General features: G+C 38.7%; 1 protein-coding gene and 1 long non-coding RNA gene across 2 annotated transcripts in view; one reads left to right on the top strand and one right to left on the bottom strand.

Moving 5' to 3' along the window:
• gjb3 (gap junction protein beta 3) overlaps positions 1–8276 on the bottom strand; it is a 26378-nt gene extending 18102 nt beyond the window's left edge. Inside the window, exon 1 of the mRNA XM_008121749.3 lies at positions 8088–8276. The gene's annotated coding sequence lies outside the window, so the exon portion shown is untranslated. The remainder of the gene's footprint in view (positions 1–8087) is intronic.
• Positions 8248–13637, top strand: LOC107983608 (uncharacterized). Its single transcript, XR_001730959.2, has 2 exons — positions 8248–8369; positions 13392–13637. It is a non-coding gene; the product is annotated as an uncharacterized LOC107983608 (long non-coding RNA).
• Positions 13638–16645: the final 3008 nt, after the last annotated feature.

The raw sequence follows: 16645 nt of genomic DNA, 5'->3' as shown, positions 1-16645 counted from the left end.
CTGAACGGTTTGGGACCATCCTACCTCCGTGACCGCATCTCCGTCTACGAACCCACGCGTTCACTTCGGTCATCTGGAGAGGCCCTGCTCGTGATCCCGCCTGCGTCGCAAGCGCGGTTGGTGGGGACACGAGACAGGGCCTTCTCCGTGGTGGCCCCCCGACTCTGGAACACCCTCCCCAAGGATCTCAGACAGGCCCCTACATTGGCAGTCTTCAGAAAGAACTTGAAGACCTGGCTGTTCCAATGTGCCTTCCCAGATTAATAGGAAATCTCCAATACCAAGTCCCATAAGCACTTTATTAGAATTAAGATCGCATATCGCACTCTGCACTTGCCCTATAAGCCTTATATATCACCTGTCACACCAGCACTTTTAATCGTGTACCCATTATTCTGGCCCGGCCCAGTTCTATTGTGTTTTAGCGTATTGTTATTGCTTGTTGTTTATACTGTTTTAATTGTTTTTAATTTGCTTTTTGTTTTGTATTGTTATATTGTGTGTTGAGGCCTTGGCCTTTGTAAGCCGCATCGAGTCCTTCGGGAGATGCTAGCGGGGTACAAATAAGGTTTAATAATAATAATAATAATAATAATAATAATAATAATAATAATAAGTGAAGTGAAGTGTAGAAGATATCTTGCTGGGAAAACCCTGTGACAGGGTCACCGTAAGTCCGAAACAACTTGAAGACATACAACAGCAAACAATTAAGTCAGGAACAAACAGAATGCACACAACACAGAGAGAGCAATTGTTTGCCAGTGGGTTTCCTTTGAGTAGTAACTCAGAGGTTAATGCTTTCCCCTTCAACTCTGAACATTAAACTGACAGCTCACCTGCCATGCACTCCCACATCAGTGAACTCCCATCGAAGCAGCGCATGGAATGCAGCAGCGAAGCCACACAGTTATAAACCTGTTTCTCTTTGAGCAAGTTTTTGCAAGAAGGGAAAACAGGACGTTTTGATTTAAAGACGCAATTGTTTTCGACTTCCACAAAAAAAAGTATTGAGCAGGGGGAGGTAATGATAGGGAAGCTATGGAACTATCGAGTCCGGATAGTTATTCGATTCCAGCCATGTGATTAATATAAAACTCTGGGTAAGAGTGCCAACTTTTCACTTGTTCTTTTTGTCTTTACTTATAAACAGAAGGACGGAAATTGCAGGTTGCGAGTTTCACCGTGCCATTGATTTCTATGTCCTGGAAAAAAACTAATACATTTCTTAACAGTGTTTTTTTTTGAAAGCAGTGAATGTTTTTCTAAAGAAACAATTGTTCTGACCTCCAGGAAAATAAAATGAGTACAGGGAGATAATGACAAGGAAGCTAAGGACGATTGGGTCTGGTTGTTGAATTCCAGCCATGCAATTAGAACAAAACTTTGGGTAGGATTGCCAACTTTTCATTACCTCTAATATCTTACCCGGGGCCCTTGGTGGTGCACCATATTAAAGTGCTGAGCTGCTGAACTTGTGGACCGAAAGGTCCCAGGTTCAATTCTGGGAAGCGGAGTGAGCACCCACTGTTAGCCCCAACTTCTGCCAACCTAGCAGTTCGAAATGTGAGTAGAGCAATAGGTACCACTTCAATGGGAAGGCAACGGTGCTCTAGTCATGCCAGCCACACGACTTTGGAGATGTCTACAGAAAACTTTTCTCCATTATGATAACTCTTCCAGGAGTGGATTTCCCTTCCGAGGGGTAGATTTCTCTCCCTTCCCATAGTCTCAACCCTGTTCTTAATTACAAGTCATTTGTAAGTTGGGTGTTTGTAACTCGAGGACTGCTTGTACAGTTAACTCTGGCTGGCAGCTTCTATGTACAGCTTCAAATAAAGTTTTTATCCCCTTACCGATCTATCTGAAGACATTGGGAAATGAGCCAGGGAAGTTCTGCATCCAGTCACTAAACATCTGAAGAGTTGCTTCACTTTTTGATGGAAAGCAGACTTTTAAAATATTATTGTATACTTGCTGTCAAAAGTGACAAAGACCAGTACCTTTTCTGAACACCTCTGCCTTGTTTTATATAGAACTAAGGAAGGGTAGCTTTTTGGATGACAAACCCAGAATCCACAGCCCAGTTGGGTATTCTGGGAGTGATAGTTCATCAAGTACTGTATATACTCGAGTATAAGCCGACCCGAATATAAGCCGAGGCACCTAATTTTACCACAAAAAAAACTGGGAAAACATTGACACAAGTATAAGCCGAGAGTGGTAAATAAAAATAGATACCAATAAAATTACATTAATTGAGGCATCAGTAGGTTAAATGTTTTTGAATATTTACATCAAGCTCAAATTTAAGATAAGACTGTCCAACCCTGATCAAATCATTATTCTCATCTTCTTCAATGTAAACGAGCTTATGTATCCTTTTAATAATAATAGAGTAAAATAATACATGTAATAATAATATTAAATAGAGTAAAATAATACATGTAATAATAGAGTAAAATAATAAATGTAATAATAATAATAATAAGATCAGAGTGAAATAATAAATGTAATAATAATAATAATAATAATAATAATAATAATAATAGTGTTTATTTTCTTTTATTGTGTTGTTTAATGTGCTATGATTTGTTGTTCTATTATATTTTGTTATATTGTATAGTTCTGGCCATGGCCCCATGTAAGCCGCCCCAAGTCCCCGTTGGGGAGATGGTGGCGGGGTATAAATAAAGATTATTATTATTATTATTATTAATAGAGTAAAATAAATATACCGTATATACTAGAGTATATATTATTACTATTACATGTAATAATAATAATAATAATAATAATAATAATAATAATAATAATAATAAATACAGGAAACTAATACAAGTAATAATAAATAGAGTGAAGTAATAAATGCAATAATAATAAATTATCATCATCTTAGAACTCAATTGCAGTCCAGTTATCAGATTCAAAATGTGCCGACTGTGTATTTATATGCATATTTTTATCAATCTTTAATGTATTTAATTTTTAACTGATTGAATTGCTTATACTCTGTTTTATTGTAAGTCGCCCTGAGTCCCCTATGCGTGAGAAGGGCAGGATGTAAGTATTGTAATAAATAAAATAGAGTAAAATAATAAATGCAATAATAATAATAATAAGATCAGAGTGAAATAATAAATGTATTAATAATAATAAAAAATAGAGTAAAATAAATGTAATAGTAGCAACAATAATAGAGAAAAATAATAAATGTAATAATACCGATAATAATAGAGAAAAATAATAAATGTACCATATATTCTCGAGTATAAGCTGACCCAAATATAAGCCAACCAGGACCCTCACCCGAGTATAAGCCGAGGGAGGCTTTTTCAGTCTTAAAAAAGGGCTGAAAAACTTGGCTTATACTCGAGTATATACAGTAACTTCTATGGGCTCTGGCTAACACCTGGCTGTACACAGCTTAGAAACAATGTCCAAAATCTATTTAGTAGGTAGGTACAAATGTGCAATCGAGAGTTATGCCTTCATGACTGCTTCATATTGACAATCTGTACTACTGTCTCCTTTTTTATGAGATACATAAAAGTTGTGTAAGTCTCCAGTTGGCATCTTTCACTGCGATCAATGGAGATTGCTCACTCAGGGGAGTGGAAATACTCATGAGCTACTTCCTTAGCAATAGGGGCATATATCGCCAACAATCTGGTATGAGTCAACAGTGTGATGCAGCTGCTTTAAAAGCCAATGCAATTCTGGTCTGGATCAATAGCAAAACTGTGCTTCGATTAAAGGAAGTCATAGTCCCAATCTATTTTGCATTGGTCAAAATACTGCTTTGAACTGGATTATATGGGTCTACCAGCCTCAAATGGCATTATAATTCTATCCTGAATTTTATTAGGTCCCCATTATTAAAATACTTTAACTTACAGTAGAGTCTCACTTATCCGAGCTAAACGGGCAGGCAGAACCTTGGATAAGTGAATATCTTGGATAATAAGGAGGGATTAAGGAAAAGCCTATTAAACATCAAATTAGGTTATGATTTTACAAATTAAGCACCAAAACATCATGTTAGACAACAAATTCAATTAGTTCAATACGCAGTAATGTTATGTTGTAATTACTGTATTTATGAATTTAGCACAAAAATATCACAATATATTGAAAACATTGACTACAAAAATGGCTTGGATAATCCAGAACCTTGGATAAGCAAGTTTATTCTTACATAGCTGCTGCAGTTTTCCCCACCTATGTAGTCGACAGAACTGTACCTGGTTGGTTGATAGATGTTATTAATTGTTGTAAACTCTTGTTTTATTGTATTACTGTTTTATCTTTTGTATACTGCAAATTGTATTTATGGTATGGATTTTCCTCAATTATGTTGTTTGGGCCTTGCCCCATATGAGCCACCCCGAGTCCCCATGGGGAGATGGTGGTGGGGTATAAATAAAGTTATTATTATTATTATTGACACAATGACGTTGTATGACACAGCAAACAAGATAGATATGCTGGATTTCGTCTCACAAAATCGCAAGTCGAACACTTCCCAAGTGTCTAGGACTGTGTGATGTATTTTCGGATGATTCGTGCAGATCCCAGTAGGGTGGCCTTTTGCAGTTGGCAGATCGTAATTTTGTCAATGTCTGTTGTTTCCAAATGCCGGCTGAGATCTTTTGGCACGGCACCCAATGTGCCCATCACCACCGGGACCACCTGCACTGGTTTCTGCCAGAGTCTTTGCAGTTCAATCTTGAGGTCCTGATAGCGGCTGAGTTTTTCCTGTTGTTTTTCGTCAATGCGACTGTCACCTGGGATGGTGACATTAATGATCCAAACCTTTTTCTTTTCCACAACTGTGATGTCTGGTGTGTTGTGTTCCAGAACTTTGTCAGTCTGGATTCGGAAGTCCCACAGTATCTTTGCGTGCTCATTTTCCAGTACTTTTGCAGGTTTGTGATCCCACCAGTTCTTTACTGCTGGGAGGTGGTACTTGAGGCATAAGTTCCAATGGATCTTTTGGGCCACATAGTTGTGCCTCTGTTTGTAGTCTGTCTGTGCGATTTTCTTACAGCAGCTGAGGATATGATCAATGCTTTCGTCGGCTTTCTTGCACAGTCTGCATTTTGGGTCATCAGCTGATTTTTCAATCTTGGCCTGAATTGCCTTTGTTCTGATGGCATGCTCCTGGGCTGCAAGGATCAGGCCTTCTTTCTCCTTCTTCAGGGTCCCATTATTATTATTATTATTATTATTATTATTATTATTATTATTATTATTATTATTATTATTTTACACTGCCATATAATACAGTTCAAAGCAGATAATCTGGATTTTATATGGTAGTGCAGAAGGTGTCTTGGACTGTTTGGAGTTGGAGAACGATCACTCCTGGAGGGCCATTTTTGTCCAAAATGTAAATAATGCCAATTAAGTCCTGATAAATGGAGTCATTGTGCTTTCAGACCAGTCTAAGCCCTCAGGATTGATTCTTCTCACAACGCAAGACCATTCCAAGACCTTCTATTCCTTTGTATTTGGTCAACCCTTCCTGCCTCCAGCCAGCCTTGACGTTACCCAATGGTGCCTCCTGAAGCGAGATCTTCCCCATGCTCTTTGCCAGGACATGTCTTTTCTAAATATATATTTAGAGGAACAGCAGACTTCCTTGCCACCTTGCCTTGCCACTCTTGGGCGAATAGGTGTCTTTCAGAGCTTATCAATGCTTCCTCTTCACAACTGTAAATCTTATAAAGCCAGGTTGGCTGGACACAATGGGTATTTCCTAAGTTTTTTTCCTCTTTGGCTCCATAAGTTCCTTCATTTTATCTGCATTGGCAAACCAGAGCAGGAGAATGTTTGGCAATGCAGGAGAAACTTTTTGTAGACCCCAAACCTCTGGGACATGCCCCAAATATCTTGTTGTTATTGTTGTTGTTGTTGTTGTTGTTGTTGTTATTATTATTTTATTTTGACACAGAAAACAAGATAGATATGCTGGATTTTGTATCACAAAATCCCAAGTCGAACACTTCCCAAGTGTCTAGGACACTTATTATTATTATTATTATTATTATTATTATTATTATTATTATTATTATTATTATCTAACAATGTGTTAACAGTCCAGCACTCAAGTCACTAAACATTACTGGCTCTTTGATCTCATCCTACCTAACACTATTGTTGTGCTAACCATGAGCCCTTATAACCATATAACCCAGGCAGATAATCCACAATATCTGCTTTGAACTGGATTATTGGAATCCACACTGCCATATAATCCATTTCAAAGCAGATAATGTGGGATTTTATATAGTTATGTGGAAGGAGAAGAGCCCTGTCTTGAACTCTTGGAAGGAAAGATGGTACAGAAATGGGACAAATAAGAGTCTCCGAACGATTACATCTATTATAGCCTATTCAATAATTCTGTAAGGAGGGATATATAGTTACGATCTGTATTTCAGATCATGGAGTCACAGAATGAAGCATCTCAAATTTTTTTGAACCCTGGTCTTTTGGAGTTCTGATCCAATGCTATAAACACAACATCACCACGACGCTCTAAAGCACTTACACGGCTATTTCTCTGGTGTGGAGATGACAAATGCAGCTAAAAAACTCCAAAAACTTGGGCTTGATTTTCCTTGCACGACCTGCTTCCCAGGAAAGGAAGAAGTTGTTGAAAATAGAGCAGAATTAAATCTAAACCAAACCTGGAAATGACTTGGGACTATGACTTTGGAGACTAGGTTTCAGCCATGGAAACCCACTGGGTAGCCTTAGGCAAGTCATATACTCTCAGCCACAAAATAAATGCATTATAGGGTTACCTTAGGGTTGTCATAAGTTGGAAACAACTTTACCTATCGTCAACTGAAGGCACACAACAACAAATAGCAACTGACTTCCACAAACTCCTAGGCAACATATAGGGTGCGGTACATTATAGTTACTATTTCTCTTTGTAAGCAAAATTTCTTTGGAAGCCATACCTGCCTGCTTTTTTGACGGCAATCCTGGATTCATTTTTAAAAGGGTGGAAATATGCAACCAAGAGTAGTTTTAGAGGAAACTATCGGCTTGAGTTGGGGTGAAATGGCAGATTTAGGACTTCAAAAAGGAGAAAAATATTAAAACATATTCTCCTTCCCTGTCCTTTGTGTTCCCATGATTGCTGTTTCCTAAGAATATAGACATTAAAGCCTATCTTTTCTGAATAGCATCCTCAACCTAGTGTGATGTTGCTTTTTTACAGGGAAATATAGTATTAAAACAGTGAGAGTAACTTTCTAGTTCAACTGACACGAGATCGCAGTGTTGGGCTTGTGTCTTGGGTCATAAAGTCTTCCTCTCTTGGTTTCCTAATGGAAGGATTGAACTCATGCCTAACCCAAAAATATTCGGAGAAATGTTTAGCTTTCACTGGATCAAATCCACAAAAAAAGAGAACCAGAACACAGCTGTATCCATCGTCTCTAAGACGGCTTCTTTCCCCCCATTAAACTTGTCGTGAAAGTCTTTATGGTTTCGAGCTTCAAATCAAAGTCAAGTCCTAAGCTGAGTCAAATCACTCAAAATAAAAAAAAATTACAAAGTGAAGCAGGACGTTTCTTTACGACGGATATTAAACACACAGAGACTCTCAACAACCCGTATGACTTTCTTGTCTTGCTTCGTAAATCGAACAAACCTCTACCAACCATGTGGTTTTGATTTCTTCCCTTGGCAAAGGGATCGCGTTGTTTCTGATTTAAACTCGGCAAAGAAAGACAGAGTTGAAAAACACTATTTTGGAGTGGAATTCACTTTAAAATAATCTTTGCTTCCTGATTAGTGATGAGATTAAGATACGAGATCTTGTTTATGGTGTTTTTCAGGCGGAGAGCGAATTCTTTCCACCTGAAAACACACCATCAGTGTGATCTTGCCGTCTCGGTATCCGACTCCATACAAAACTCTCACTTCCAACTTTGGTTTACAAATAGAAAGACAGGCAGAATATTCGCTTTGTTCGCCTCTCGAATCCGTCTTTGCCGGGACGAAAGCAAAAGAAAGAGGCAGCAAAGATGATGGCGAAGTGGAAGAAACTCAAAAGTTTTGCTTACCAACTCGGAATCCTCTCCGGCCTTGCCTCTTGCAAGTTTCCCCGAGAGAGAATCAGGAGGGCTTCTTCTTCTTCTCCCCGGAGGAGGCTGGACCACCACCAACGTCACCTTAGGGTTTATGCCATGAAACTTTCTCCCTGCCTTGCATAGAGAAGCAGGCAAGGCGCTCTCGGCTCATGGCCCTGTAATGAGCTGCCTTATTTTTGTGTGACTAATGAGGGTGTGGTTTGAGCCCTGATGTTGTGCAAGGAGAAAGGAATCCTTTTCGAGTAGTGAAGGCGGGTATGTGCATTTGTGTGTGTGTGTATATATGTGGACTTATGGTTTTTTTTTTTTTGCTCAGCCGGTTTTGCAGCTGATTGGGCTCCAAAACGGTGCCTGGGGGCGAATGGAGTTTCTGATCCCAAAAAAGCTATATCATAACAAACAATGCATCCTCATCTCCCTTTCCAGGACCCGCTTTTGGAAAACTGGTCCTTGCTCAATGGGTTCCTTTGGTGCCAATGGCACCAGAATGTGGGAAGGAACAGATGAGCATTGCCGCCCTATTTCTTTCCCCTCTCATTATAAGAGTAGTGTCTACGTGGCACTTGGAATGCAAAGGAAAGCACCTACCCTGTTTCCCCGAAAATAAGACAGTGTCTTATATTAATTTTTGCTCCCAAAGATGCGCTAGGTCTTATTTTCAGGGGATGTCTTATTTTTCCGAGCCCCAGTGGCGGAGTGTGTAAAAGCACTGAGTTGGAGACCGAAAGGTCCCAGGTCCAAACCACGGGAGCGGTGTGAGCAGCCACTGTTAGCCCCAGCTCCTGCCAACCTAGCAGTTTGAAAACATGCAAATGTGAGTAGATCAATAGGCACTGCTCTTGGAGAGCAAAGGAAAGCACCTACCCTGTTTTCCCGAAAATAAGACAGTGTCTTATATTAATTTTTGCTCCCAAAGATGCGCTAGGTCTTATTTTCAGGGGATGTCTTATTTTTCCGAGCCCCAGTGGCGGAGTGTGTAAAAGCACTGAGCTGGAGACCGAAAGGTCCCAGGTTCAAACCACGGAAGCGGTGTGAGCAGCCACTGTTAGCCCCAGCTCCTGCCAACCTAGCAGTTCGAAAACATGCAAATGCGAGTAGATCAATAGGCACTGCTCTTGGAGAGCAAAGGAAAGCACCTACCCTGTTTTCCCGAAAATAAGACAGTGTCTTATATTAATTTTTGCTCCCAAAGATGCGCTAGGTCTTATTTTCAGGGGATGTCTTATTTTTCCGAACCCCAGTGGCGGAGTGTGTAAACGCACTGAGCTGGAGACCGAAAGGTCCCAGGTTCAAACCACGGAAGCGGTGTGAGCAGCCACTGTTAGCCCCAGCTCCTGCCAACCTAGCAGTTCGAAAACATGCAAATGCGAGTAGATCAATAGGCACTGCTCTTGGAGAGCAAAGGAAAGCACCTACCCTGTTTTCCCGAAAATAAGACAGTGTCTTATATTAATTTTTGCTCCCAAAGATGCGCTAGGTCTTATTTTCAGGGGATGTCTTATTTTTCCGAACCCCAGTGGCGGAGTGTGTAAAAGCACTGAGCTGGAGACAGAAAGGTCCCAGGTTCAAACCACGGAAGCGGTGTGAGCAGCCACTGTTAGCCCCAGCTCCTGCCAACCTAGCAGTTCGAAAACATGCAAATGCGAGTAGATCAATAGGCACTGCTCTTGGAGAGCAAAGGAAAGCACCTACCCTGTTTTCCCGAAAATAAGACAGTGTCTTATATTAATTTTTGCTCCCAAAGATGCGCTAGGTCTTATTTTCAAGGGATGTCTTATTTTTCCGAGCCCTGGCGGCGGAGTGTGTAAAAGCACTGAGCTGGAGACAGAAAGGTCCCAGGTTCAAACCACGGAAGCGGTGTGAGCAGCCACTGTTAGCCCCAGCTCCTGCCAACCTAGCAGTTCGAAAACATGCAAATGTGAGTAGATCAATAGGTACCGCTCTTGGAGAGAAAACGAAAGCACCTACCCTGTTTCCCCGAAAATAAGACAGGGTCTTATATTAATTTTTGCTCCCAAAGATGCGCTAGGTCTTATTTTCAGGGGATGTCTTATTTTTCCGAACCCCAGTGGCGGAGTGTGTAAACGCACTGAGTTGGAGACCGAAAGGTCCCAGGTTCAAACCACAGGAGCGGTGTGAGCAGCCACTGTTAGCCCCAGCTCCTGCCAACCTAACAGTTCGAAAACATGCAAATGTTAGTAGATCAATAGGTACTGCTCCGGCGGGAAGGTAACGGTGCTCACATGACCTTGGAGGTGTCTACGGACAACGCCGGCTCTTCGGCTTAGAAATGGAGATGAGCACCAACCTCCAGAGTCAGACATGACTGGACTTAACATCAGGGGAAAACCTTTACCTTTACTATTATTTTTCCACAAAGAAGAATTCACATTTTTGGTTGAATTATTTAAAAAATGAAAATTTATTATCTACTGTACAGTAGTTGTCATTACAAAACAGCGTAACCAAACTGTGAATCCTTCCAAGAATTTCTATATGATATTTTATTGCTATACTGTTTTTAAATTACTGTTTTAAATTTCTGTTTGTATGTAAATTTATGTCGTTGTTGGGCTTGTCCCTGTGTAAGCTGCCCTGAGTCCCTTCTGGGAGATGGAGGTGGGATACAAGAATAAAGTTATGATTATATTATTATTATTTCTTGTTACTACCTTTATTTCCATGTACAATTATCTATGGTATGCACATTTACCGATCCTGCATGTTTCCAAACAAAAACTTTGCTAGGTCTTACTTTCGGGGGAGGCCTTATATTTAGCAATTCAGCAAAACCTCTACTAGGTCTTATTTTCTGGGGATGTCTTATTTTCAAGGAAACAGGGTACGTAGTACACAACATTATTGTATTATTATTGTAATATTATTAAATTATTGTACTTTACTAGGTGTTACTTTTGGGGGAGGCCTTATATTTAGCAATTCAGCAAAACCTCTACTAGGTCTTATTTTCTGGGGATGTCTTATTTTCAAGGAAACAGGGTACGTAGTACACAACATTATTGTATTATTATTGTAATATTATTAAATTATTGTACTTTACTAGGTGTTACTTTTGGGGGAGGCCTTATATTTAGCAATTCAGCAAAACCTCTACTAGGTCTTATTTTCTGGGGATGTCTTATTTTCAAGGAAACAGGGTACTTAGTACACAACATTATTGTATTATTATTGTAATATTATTAAATTATTGTACTTTACTGGGTCTTGCTTTTAGGGGAGGCCTTATATTTAGCAATTCAGCAAAACCTCTACTAGGTCTTATTTTCTGGGGATGTCTTATTTTCAAGGAAACAGGGTACATAGTACACAACATTATTGTATTATTATTGCAATATTATTAAATTATTGTACTTTACTGGGTCTTACTTTTGGGGGAGGCCTTACATTTAGCAATTCAGCAAAACCTCTACTAGGTCTTATTTTCTGGGGATGTCTTATTTTCAAGGAAACAGGGTACGTAGTACACAACATTATTGTATTATTATTGTAATATTATTATATTATTGTACTTTACTAGGTCTTACTTTTGGGGGAGGCCTTATGTTTAGCAATTCAGCAAAACCTCTAATAGGTCTTATTTTCTGGGGATGTCTTATTTTCGGGGAAACAGGGTAGCTCTGCCCCAAGGAGCATACATCCTGATTTCAACCACAGAATGGAGAGGAGAGAGATGAATGGGAAGAGATGGATTCTATGAATGCTTTGCTACGACGAAAAAGAGTTTTCATCAATTTGAAAGCTTATTCCGGCATTGTAGCTGCTCGTTTTTGGATCTTGTCCTAATGGGGTGATACAGCTTTCTAGGCTTGTTATAAACTTGGGCTATCTGGGGTTGGCTTGCTTCTCCTATTTAAAGCAGAAGCAGTTAAACAAACCACAAAATGTTGGCCTGTGTTTTTGTTTATAGCGATATCCAAATCAATCAGTGTTCTGGCTTGGTTTTTCCCCTGGGTTTCTTTTTCTGGCTTGGGTTGGGGAGAAACAAGCCAGAATACAATCGGGTTGTTGTATGTTTTCCGGGCTGTATGGCCATGTTCCAGAAGTATTCTCTCCTGACGTTTCACCCACATCTCTGGCAGACATCCTCACAACTTCTGAGGATGCCTGCCATAGATGTGGGTGAAACGTCAGGAGAGAGTGCTTCTGGAACATGGCTGTACAGCCCGGAAAAAATACAACAACCCTGTGACTTTTGTTTATAGCGATATCCAAATCAATCTGTGTTCTGGCCTGGTTTGTAATGGTATCTGTTTTATATGAATTGTTGTTTTGTAGATTGTTTTATATGAATTGTTGTTTTTACATTGTTTTTAGGCATTGAATTTTCGCGTATTTATTGTAAGCCGCCTTGAGTCCCCTCGGGGAGAAAGGCGGGGTAAAAGTGATGTAAATAATAAATAAATAAATAAATATCCAATAATATTTATTTATTTATTTATTTATTTATTTATTTGCTACATTTATATCCCGCCCTTCTCACCCCGAAGGGGACTCAGAGCGGCTTACAAATTAAATTTACATACAATATTATATTATTAAGCATAGCACAAAACTGGCAATAAATTACCATATTGTACTATATCTATATATTGTAATATTATTAATAATATTACATGTAATATATAATATATAATTAATATTATTATATTGTATTATTAGTATTATATTGTATTACAAAATAATATTATTAATATTATATGCATATACAATATATTATAATATTATATATTATTGTAGATTATATTGTATATATGCAATAATAATCCTCCCTATACTGTAGGGCTGCTGAACTTGCTGACTGAAAGGTCGGGGGTTTGAATCCAGGGAGAGGGGTGAGCTCCCACTGTTAGCTCCAGGTTCTGCCAATCTAGCAGTTCGAAAACATACAAATGTGAGTAAATCAATAGGTACCGCTCCAGCAGGAAGGTAACGGTGCCCCATTCAGTCATGCCAGCCACATGACCTTGGAGGTGTCTATGGACAACGCCGGCTCTTCGGCTTAGAAATGGAAATGAGCACCAACCCCCAGAATCAGACATGACAGGTCTTAATGTCAGGGGAAACCTTTACCTTTACCTAGGTTGGCAGAAGCTGAGGCTAACAGTGGAAGCTCACCCCACTCCCTGGATTCGAACTGCTGACCTTTCGGAGCGCACTTTGAAAACTGCTGATCGAGACACTTTCCTCCTTTTCATAACCTTAGTTCAATGCAAGGATGTTTTCCCTAACATTTAGTCTGAATTTTCTTTCTTCTAGGTTGAATCTCTTGGATTGGGTTCCTACCCAATGGAACTCAAGAAAACAAGCTCACTCCTTCCACATGACAGTCCTTCGGATATCAGAAATGAGCAATCCGTGAATGGATGCATTCTCGAATTGATTTACGAAATGCTTGAAGTGAATTAAATTGAATTATGTGATGCCACTTATTTAGCTCTAATTGTAAACATCTGATCATGAGTAAGCACTAAAGGTCAGGCATAAAGGCAGCCTTATATTATGGTGTTCTGAAGTGTTTGTTTTATTGTGGCTGCCATCCAAGATTCCTGCAGCGGTGTAAATGCCCATATGAAGATATAAGCTGAGCCAGCACTAAGCATAGGCAACACCCCTTGTAGGAGGGTTGAATGAAAAGTAATGCCTCCGCCTTCGTTACTTGGGGTTGGATGGGAATATTTTAATAAATCAAATGCAGAAATAATCCTTAGAATGTGCTCTTTAACTACCACTATTCATTTTTCCACACAATCACCAGACAATTGGATACATTTCTGCCAACGATGAACAAGTTTTCTGAAGTCGTCACGGAAGAAGTCGACACTCTGTTTCCGCGACCAACGTCTCACAGGACTCATCGTGCACAGATCTTCTGAGAGCCAAGCAAAGCAATAATGTGACCCACACATTCTTGTGAAATGCCATTTTTGCTTGAAATTTCTCTCTGAGTGATACGACGATCGTCCTGAATCAATCTGTCAACCTTTTGCTTGTGAAATTCAATGACTGCATGTTGCTTAAGTCACATTGACAGACCATCTGTGCAGGGTTTCATACTTCGCACTTTAACAACACAACCGTTCAATGCTAAGGCTTCCCCGTTTGCGCAGGGTTCCATACTTCGCACTTTAACAACACAACCGTTCAATGCTAAGGCTTCCCTGTCTGCGCAGGGTTCCATACTTCGCACTTTAACAACACAACCGTTCAATGCTAAGGCTTCCCTGTCTGCGCAGGGTTCCATACTTCGCACTTTAACAACACAACCGTTCAATGCTAAGGCGTCCCCGTTTGCGCAGGGTTCCATACTTCGCACTTTTAACAACACAACCATTCAATGCTAAGGCTTCCCGGCTGCACAGGGTTCCATACTTTGCACTTTAACAACACAACCGTTCAATGCTAAGGCTTCCCCGTTTGTGCAGGGTTCCATACTTCGCACTTTAACAACACAACCGTTCAATGCTAAGGCTTCCTGCCAAATGGAACTGTAGAGGAGAGTCTACTGAACAAGCCAGGACCTGCCGCATATCAGGAAGGCCATCTGTTGAGGAGTTATGAAGGTGGAGGCATTACTTTTCATTCAACCCTCGTAAAATGGCAATATTTCACAACACATATCAATGACTGGGTGCTGAAATATGAAATGCACAACACACAACTGAAATCTGTGATGTCCAACATCAACATCAACATTTTATCATCTTCTTGTGTTTTAAACTGTATATTGTTAATGTATTTGCGCTGTTACTTTTGTAACATTGTGAGCTGCCCCGAGTCCCCACGGGGAGATGGTGGCGAGGTATAAATAAAGCATTATTATTATTATTATTATTATTTCAGCTTCCTATCCCAACATGGAAGCCATATAACCATGATTTCAGCTTCCTATCCCAATGTGACATGTGTAGTGTTGCTTTATGTGTCCTTTTCACAATTGTCACCATAATCTGTCTGTTACACTACATTGAAAAATTCACCCCAGATGTATAGCACGATTTTTGCATGAATATATCACAAATATATAAACATTTCAAAGGTAACCTTGTAGTCTTTAGCAAAGTGAGCATCCAAGGAGCATTAAAAAAATTAAATGCACAAAGCCTTATTTGTTGCAGAGCATGTATATCCAGCCACATCAAAAGCACGAGGAGTCCGAACCAGGGATGTAAATCATACATTCCCTTCTTGCAGACAAAAAATAATATTTTTCTCATTTTTCTCCTTCCGACAGAAAGACTTTTGGCTTTGAGACTTATTCTGTGCAAAAAAAAAAAAAAAGAAGAAGAAGAGTTGGAGGAGGATGTGGCACAGTCAGCCCTCCATATTTGCAAGTTTTAACTTTTGCGGTTTGGATTATTCATGATTTTATGTAATGTGAGAACTTCTGCTGGAACTTATCCATTGAGTTGCCCTGGAGGTCTTAGAGTAACTCTACCCGGGAGAATTAATAAAGTTGGACAATACTTTAACTCAATGCTCAGGAATCTTGGGATTTGGGCACCTTTTTGGGCAGATGAAGACACAGATCTTGTAAAACTGCAACTCTTATCATTCTGTAGTATGAAGCCAAGGCAGTTTAAGTGGTGCTAAACTGATATACAAATGTATATCAGGCATGGGCAAACCTTTTTAAGACTGAAAAAGCCCCCCTCGGCTTATACTCGGGTGAGGGTCCTGGTTGGCTTATATTTGGGTCATACTCGAGAATATATGGTACATTTATTATTTTTCTCTATTATTATTTGTATTTATTATTTTTCTCTATTATTGTTGTTACTATTACATTTATTTTACTCTATTTTTATTATTATAATTACATTTATTATTTCACTCTGATCTTATTATTATTATTATTGCATTTATTATTTTCCTGTATTTATTATTACTTGTATTATTTTCCTGTATTTATTATTATTATTACATTTATTATTTCACTCTGATCTTATTATTATTATTGCATTTATTATTTTCCTGTATTTATTATTACTTGTATTATTTTCCTGTATTTTATTATTATTATTATTATTATTATTATTACATGTATTATTTTACTCTATTATTATTAAAAGGATACATAAGCACATTTACATTGAAGAAGATGAGAATCATGATTGGATCAGAGTTGGACAGTCTTATCTTAAATATGAGGTTTATGTAAATATTCAAAAACATGTAAACTACTGATGCCTCAATTAATGTAATTTTATTGGTATCTATTTTTATTTCTGAAATTTACCACCCTTGGCTTATACTGGAGTCAATGTTTTCCCAGTTTTTTTGTGGGAAAATTAGGTGCCTCGGCTTATATTCGTGTTGGCTTATACTCGAGTATATACGGTACATTTATTTTACATTATTATTATTATTATTATTATTATTATTATTATTATTATTATTATTATTACATTTATTATTTCACTCTGATCTTATTATTATTATTATTATTGCATTTATTATTTTACTCTATTTATTATTACTTGTATTATTTTCCTGTATTTATTATTATTACT

Source organism: Anolis carolinensis, unplaced genomic scaffold (genome assembly GCF_035594765.1).
Source record: "Anolis carolinensis isolate JA03-04 unplaced genomic scaffold, rAnoCar3.1.pri scaffold_10, whole genome shotgun sequence".
NCBI classification, from domain to species: domain Eukaryota; kingdom Metazoa; phylum Chordata; class Lepidosauria; order Squamata; family Dactyloidae; genus Anolis; species Anolis carolinensis.
The sequence above is the reverse complement of the archived record's forward strand: the minus strand, read 5'-3'. Positions and strand labels throughout refer to the sequence as shown.